Source organism: Oncorhynchus keta, chromosome 19 (genome assembly GCF_023373465.1).
Source record: "Oncorhynchus keta strain PuntledgeMale-10-30-2019 chromosome 19, Oket_V2, whole genome shotgun sequence".
NCBI classification, from domain to species: Eukaryota; Metazoa; Chordata; class Actinopteri; order Salmoniformes; family Salmonidae; genus Oncorhynchus; species Oncorhynchus keta.
In genome coordinates, this window is record NC_068439.1 from 7,237,427 (window position 1) to 7,244,348 (window position 6,922).

Consider the following 6,922-nt stretch of genomic DNA (forward strand, 5'->3'; position numbering starts at 1 on the left):
CATTAGAGTGTCTAGTTTGAGAAACAGACGCCTCACAAGTCCCCATCTGACAGCTTCATTATATAGTACACGCAAAACACCAGTCTCAACGTCAACAGTGAAGAGGCAACTACGGGATGCTGGCCTTCTAGGCAGAGTTCCTCTGTTTTTTTTGGGGGCCAGTCTGAGATATGGATTTTTCTTTGCAACTCTGCCTAGTAGGCCAGCATCTGAGTCGCCTGCTATTTTGTAGGCAGTAGAGTCTGGGCTGTGATTCATAGTGGGAGGAGGTGTGATTCATAGTGGGAGGAGGTGGGCTGTGATCCATAGTGGGAGGAGGTGGGCTGTGATCCATAGTGGGAGGAGGTGGGCTGTGATCCATAGTGGGAGGAGGTGGGCTGTGATCCACAGTGGGAGGAGGTGGGCTGTGATCCATAGTGGGAGGAGGTGGGCTGTGATTCATAGTGGGAGGAGGTGGGCTGTGATCCATAGTGGGAGGAGGTGGGCTGTGATCCATAGTGGGAGGAGGTGGGCTGTGATCCATAGTGGGAGGAGGTGGGCTGTGATCCACAGTGGGAGGAGGTGGGCTGTGATTCATAGTGGGAGGAGGTGGGCTGTGATCCATAGTGGGAGGAGGTGGGCTGTGATTCATAGTGGGAGGAGGTGGGCTGTGATTCACAGTGGGAGGAGGTGGGCTGTGATTCATAGTGGGAGGAGGTGGGCTGTGATCCATAGTGGGAGGAGGTGGGCTGTGATCCACAGTGGGAGGAGGTGGGCTGTGATTCATAGTGGGAGGAGGTGGGCTGTGATCCATAGTGGGAGGAGGTGGGCTGTGATTCATAGTGGGAGGAGGTGGGCTGTGATCCATAGTGGGAGGAGGTGGGCTGTGATCCACAGTGGGAGGAGGTGGGCTGTGATTCATAGTGGGAGGAGGTGGGCTGTGATTCATAGTGGGAGGAGGTGGGCTGTGATCCATAGTGGGAGGAGGTGGGCTGTGATCCATAGTGGGAGGAGGTGGGCTGTGATCCATAGTGGGAGGAGGTGGGCTGTGATCCATAGTGGGAGGAGGTGGGCTGTGATCCACAGTGGGAGGAGGTGGGCTGTGATCCATAGTGGGAGGAGGTGGGCTGTGATTCATAGTGGGAGGAGGTGGGCTGTGATCCATAGTGGGAGGAGGTGGGCTGTGATCCATAGTGGGAGGAGGTGGGCTGTGATCCATAGTGGGAGGAGGTGGGCTGTGATCCACAGTGGGAGGAGGTGGGCTGTGATTCATAGTGGGAGGAGGTGGGCTGTGATCCATAGTGGGAGGAGGTGGGCTGTGATTCATAGTGGGAGGAGGTGGGCTGTGATTCACAGTGGGAGGAGGTGGGCTGTGATTCATAGTGGGAGGAGGTGGGCTGTGATTCATAGTGGGAGGAGGTGGGCTGTGATTCATAGTGGGAGGAGGTGGGCTGTGATCCATAGTGGGAGGAGGTGGGCTGTGATCCACAGTGGGAGGAGGTGGGCTGTGATTCATAGTGGGAGGAGGTGGGCTGTGATTCATAGTGGGAGGAGGTGGGCTGTGATCCATAGTGGGAGGAGGTGGGCTGTGATCCATAGTGGGAGGAGGTGGGCTGTGATCCATAGTGGGAGGAGGTGGGCTGTGATCCATAGTGGGAGGAGGTGGGCTGTGATCCACAGTGGGAGGAGGTGGGCTGTGATCCATAGTGGGAGGAGGTGGGCTGTGATTCATAGTGGGAGGAGGTGGGCTGTGATCCATAGTGGGAGGAGGTGGGCTGTGATCCATAGTGGGAGGAGGTGGGCTGTGATCCATAGTGGGAGGAGGTGGGCTGTGATCCATAGTGGGAGGAGGTGGGCTGTGATTCATAGTGGGAGGAGGTGGGCTGTGATCCATAGTGGGAGGAGGTGGGCTGTGATCCATAGTGGGAGGAGGTGGGCTGTGATCCATAGTGGGAGGAGGTGGGCTGTGATCCATAGTGGGAGGAGGTGGGCTGTGATCCACAGTGGGAGGAGGTGGGCTGTGATTCATAGTGGGAGGAGGTGGGCTGTGATCCATAGTGGGAGGAGGTGGGCTGTGATTCATAGTGGGAGGAGGTGGGCTGTGATCCACAGTGGGAGGAGGTGGGCTGTGATTCATAGTGGGAGGAGGTGGGCTGTGATCCATAGTGGGAGGAGGTGGGCTGTGATCACAGTGGGAGGAGGTGGGCTGTGATTCATAGTGGGAGGAGGTGGGCTGTGATCCATAGTGGGAGGAGGTGGGCTGTGATTCATAGTGGGAGGAGGTGGGCTGTGATTCATAGTGGGAGGAGGTGGGCTGTGATCCATAGTGGGAGGAGGTGGGCTGTGATCCATAGTGGGAGGAGGTGGGCTGTGATCCACAGTGGGAGGCAGTGGGCTGTGATTCATAGTGGGAGGAGGTGGGCTGTGATCCATAGTGGGAGGAGGTGGGCTGTGATCCACAGTGGGAGGAGGTGGGCTGTGATCCATAGTGGGAGGAGGTGGGCTGTGATTCATAGTGGGAGGAGGTGGGCTGTGATCCATAGTGGGAGGAGGTGGGCTGTGATTCACAGTGGGAAGCAGTGGGCTGTGATTCACAGTGGGAGGAGGTGGGCTGTGATCCACAGTGGGAGGAGGTGGGCTGTGATTCATAGTGGGAGGAGGTGGGCTGTGATCCATAGTGGGAGGCAGTGGGCTGTGATTCATAGTGGGAGCCAGTGGGCTGTGATCCATAGTGGGAGGAGGTGGGCTGTGATCCATAGTGGGAGGAGGTGGGCTGTGATCCACAGTGGGAGGAGGTGGGCTGTGATCCACAGTGGGAAGCAGTAGGCTGTGATCCATAGTGGGAGGCAGTGGGCTGTGATCCACAGTGGGAAGCAGTGGGCTGTGATTCACAGTGGGAGGAGGTGGGCTGTGATTCACAGTGGGAGGAGGTGGGCTGTGATTCATAGTGGGAGGAGGTGGGCTGTGATTCATAGTGGGAGGAGGTGGGCTGTGATTCATAGTGGGATGAGGTGGGCTGTGATCCATAGTGGGAGGAGGTGGGCTGTGATCCACAGTGGGAGGAGGTGGGCTGTGATTCATAGTGGGAGGAGGTGGGCTGTGATTCATAGTGGGAGGAGGTGGGCTGTGATCCATAATGGGAGGAGTTGGGCTGTGATACATAGTGGGAGGAGGTGGGCTGTGATCCACAGTGGGAGGAGGTGGGCTGTGATCCATAGTAGGAGGAGATGGGCTGTGATTCATAGTGGGAGGAGGTGGGCTGTGATCCATAGTGGGAGGAGGTGGGCTGTGATCCATAGTGGGAGGAGGTGGGCTGTGATCCACAATGGGAGGCAGTGGGCTGTGATTCATAGTGGGAGGAGGTGGGCTGTGATCCATAGTGGGAGGAGGTGGGCTGTGATCCATAGTGGGAGGAGGTGGGCTGTGATCCACAGTGGGAGGAGGTGGGCTGTGATCCATAGTGGGAGGAGGTGGGCTGTGATTCATAGTGGGAGGAGGTGGGCTGTGATCCATAGTGGGAGGAGGTGGGCTGTGATTCACAGTGGGAAGCAGTGGGCTGTGATTCACAGTGGGAGGAGGTGGGCTGTGATCCACAGTGGGAGGAGGTGGGCTGTGATTCATAGTGGGAGGAGGTGGGCTGTGATCCATAGTGGGAGGCAGTGGGCTGTGATTCATAGTGGGAGGCAGTGGGCTGTTATCCATAGTGGGAGGAGGTGGGCTGTGATCCATAGTGGGAGGAGGTGGGCTGTGATCCACAGTGGGAGGAGGTGGGCTGTGATCCACAGTGGGAAGCAGTAGGCTGTGATTCACAGTGGGAGGAGGTGGGCTGTGATTCACAGTGGGAGGCAGTGGGCTGTGATTCATAGTGGGAGGAGGTGGGCTGTGATTCATAGTGGGAGGAGGTGGGCTGTGATTCATAGTGGGAGGAGGTGGGCTGTGATTCATAGTGGGATGAGGTGGGCTGTGATCCATAGTGGGAGGAGGTGGGCTGTGATCCACAGTGGGAGGAGGTGGGCTGTGATCCACAGTGGGAGGAGGTGGGCTGTGATCCATAGTAGGAGGAGATGGGCTGTGATTCATAGTGGGAGGAGGTGGGCTGTGATCCATAGTGGGAGGAGGTGGGCTGTGATCCATAGTGGGAGGAGGTGGGCTGTGATCCACAGTGGGAGGCAGTGGGCTGTGATGATCATAGTGGGAGGAGGTGGGCTGTGATCCATAGTGGGAGGAGGTGGGCTGTGATCCATAGTGGGAGGAGGTGGGCTGTGATCCACAGTGGGAGGAGGTGGGCTGTGATCCATAGTGGGAGGAGGTGGGCTGTGATTCATAGTGGGAGGAGGTGGGCTGTGATCCATAGTGGGAGGAGGTGGGCTGTGATTCACAGTGGGAAGCAGTGGGCTGTGATTCACAGTGGGAGGAGGTGGGCTGTGATCCACAGTGGGAGGAGGTGGGCTGTGATTCATAGTGGGAGGAGGTGGGCTGTGATCCAGTAGTGGGAGGCAGTGGGCTGTGATTCATAGTGGGAGGCAGTGGGCTGTGATCCATAGTGGGAGGAGGTGGGCTGTGATCCATAGTGGGAGGAGGTGGGCTGTGATCCACAGTGGGAGGAGGTGGGCTGTGATCCATAGTGGGAGGAGGTGGGCTGTGATCCACAGTGGGAGGAGGTGGGCTGTGATTCACAGTGGGAGGCAGTGGGCTGTGATTCATAGTGGGAGGAGGTGGGCTGTGATTCATAGTGGGAGGAGGTGGGCTGTGATCCATAGTGGGAGGAGGTGGGCTGTGATTCATAGTGGGAGGAGGTGGGCTGTGATCCATAGTGGGAGGAGGTGGGCTGTGATCCATAGTGGGAGGAGGTGGGCTGTGATTCATAGTGGGAGGAGGTGGGCTGTGATCCATAGTGGGAGGAGGTGGGCTGTGATCCACAGTGGGAGGAGGTGGGCTGTGATCCATAGTAGGAGGAGATGGGCTGTGATTCATAGTGGGAGGAGGTGGGCTGTGATTCATAGTGGGAGGAGGTGGGCTGTGATCCATAGTGGGAGGAGGTGGGCTGTGATCCATAGTGGGAGGAGGTGGGCTGTGATTCATAGTGGGAGGAGGTGGGCTGTGATCCATAGTGGGAGGAGGTGGGCTGTGATCCACAGTGGGAAGTGGTCTGGGATTCTATCCCATTCAGCAGTTACTATACAGTACAGAAAGCTGCCACTGAACTCTCGGTTTCACCCTTTTCTCTCCCCCCCCCCCTCTCTCCCACCCCTGTCTCCCCCTCCCCCCCCCCCCCCCTCCTCATCCTCTCTCTACCCCCTATCTCTCTCTCTCGCTCCCCCCTCTCCCCATCTCCGTGCCTCACTTCTACCTCATTCATCTTCCTGTCTCTTTCTCCTCCATCTCACATCTCTCACTCTCTACCACTTTCTGCCCATATGCTACGTCTCCATGGTATCTTGGTCTCCGCTCTTATTAGTTGTCCCCCCCCCCTTTTTTCTCTCTTGTTCTTACCTGTGCTTGTGTTTGTCCTTACAGAGCTCTTTCACAGCATCAACCAGGGCCTCTCAGCTCAACACCCACACTACAGTGTCAACTTCCACCACCTAGAGAGAGAGAGAGGCAGGGAGGAAGAGCAAGAGGGAGAAAGAGGGGTGGAGGGAGAGCGAGAGGGAGGGGGAAAGAGGCAGGGAGAGAAAGGGGAGGGAGCGGGAGAGAGAGAAGGAGGGAAGAGAGAGGGAGCGGGAGGTAGGGAGGGAGAGAGAGGGGAGAGGGAGGGAGAAAGAGGTTGGGAGAGAAAGGGGAGGGAGCAGGAGAGAGAGAGGGATGGAAGGTGAGAGAGGGAGGGAGGGAGGGAGAGGGAAGGAGCGGGTGGTAGGGAGGGAGAGAAAGGGGGAGAGGGAGGGAGAAAGAGGGATGGAAGGTGAGAGAGGGAGAGGGAGAGGGAGAGGGAGAGAAAGAGGGAGAGGGAGGGAGAAAGAGGGATGGAAGGTGAGAGGGAGGGAGGGAGAGAGGGAGGAGAGAGGGAGAGGGAGAGGGAGAGAGAGAGAGAGAGAGAGAGAGAGGGAGAGAGGGAGGGAGGGAGAGGGAGAGGGAGAGGGAGAGGGAGAGGGAGAGGGAGAGGGAGGGAGAGAGGGAGAGGGAGAGGGAGAGGGAGGACTGTTATTATTATGCAGGTTAACCTGATTCGAGGAAGGTGTGAAAGGGAACCTGTTTAAGGTTGAACTCTGTTTGCCATGTCTGTTAATACACGGACCGGGAAGCAGTATCATTACTAACACAGGAAGAAGTAGCATAGCATTTAGTTTGCAATAGTACATATAGTTTTGATAGAAATATACACGGATACACACAGCTCCAATGCCGTTCCACTCAAATCCATGAGACGTTCAACCTTCACCACGTCCATTTGACACTCATTACCTTCCCCTGGGTCACATTACAGGGATGATTCATTTCAAGGGAAGGAGGAATCACCAAGGACAGAGGGAATGACACATATCCTCAGTTTGGAATCCGGCCCTGGTGTGTCTGTAGTAATTCCGATTATTTTCTCACTGTAGTAAACAGGAACTGTTCGTATCTGGCTCAGCTCAGCGGTTATAGGTCACAACCTCACACTAAAACGCTCTAAACTCGTGTCTCGTGTAATTATTCACACTACCTATGGTTGCGTTGCAACATACCAAAGAGGGAGATACATGGAAAAAGAGAGAAAGAGAAAAATAAAGAAAAATGGAGAGAGAGAGAGAGAATGGCTTTGAAAAACTGTTGCCAAGGAAACAAGCATGGCAACGACGAGGCAGAGAACGTTCTGAGCTATCGATTAGCCTAGCGACAACACTAACCTCCTTTCACTCACTCTCTCCCAGATGGACAGAGAGAACACATTTAATTTAAAAAGAGGAACAAAGGGGACAAGGAGAGAAAGAGACGGAGAAGGAGATGAAGATAGAGAGAAAAG

The 6,922-nt window shown here is 56.1% G+C and overlaps 1 pseudogene across 1 annotated transcript in view; it reads right to left on the bottom strand.

Annotated features, from left to right (window-relative positions):
- The window catches only part of LOC118376067 (CYFIP-related Rac1 interactor A-like), an 87,163-nt pseudogene that overhangs the window by 58,920 nt on the left and 21,321 nt on the right, over positions 1-6,922 (bottom strand). The window contains exon 2 of the transcript XR_008069963.1: positions 5,473-5,564. The product of XR_008069963.1 is annotated as a CYFIP-related Rac1 interactor A-like (transcript). The remainder of the gene's footprint in view (positions 1-5,472; positions 5,565-6,922) is intronic.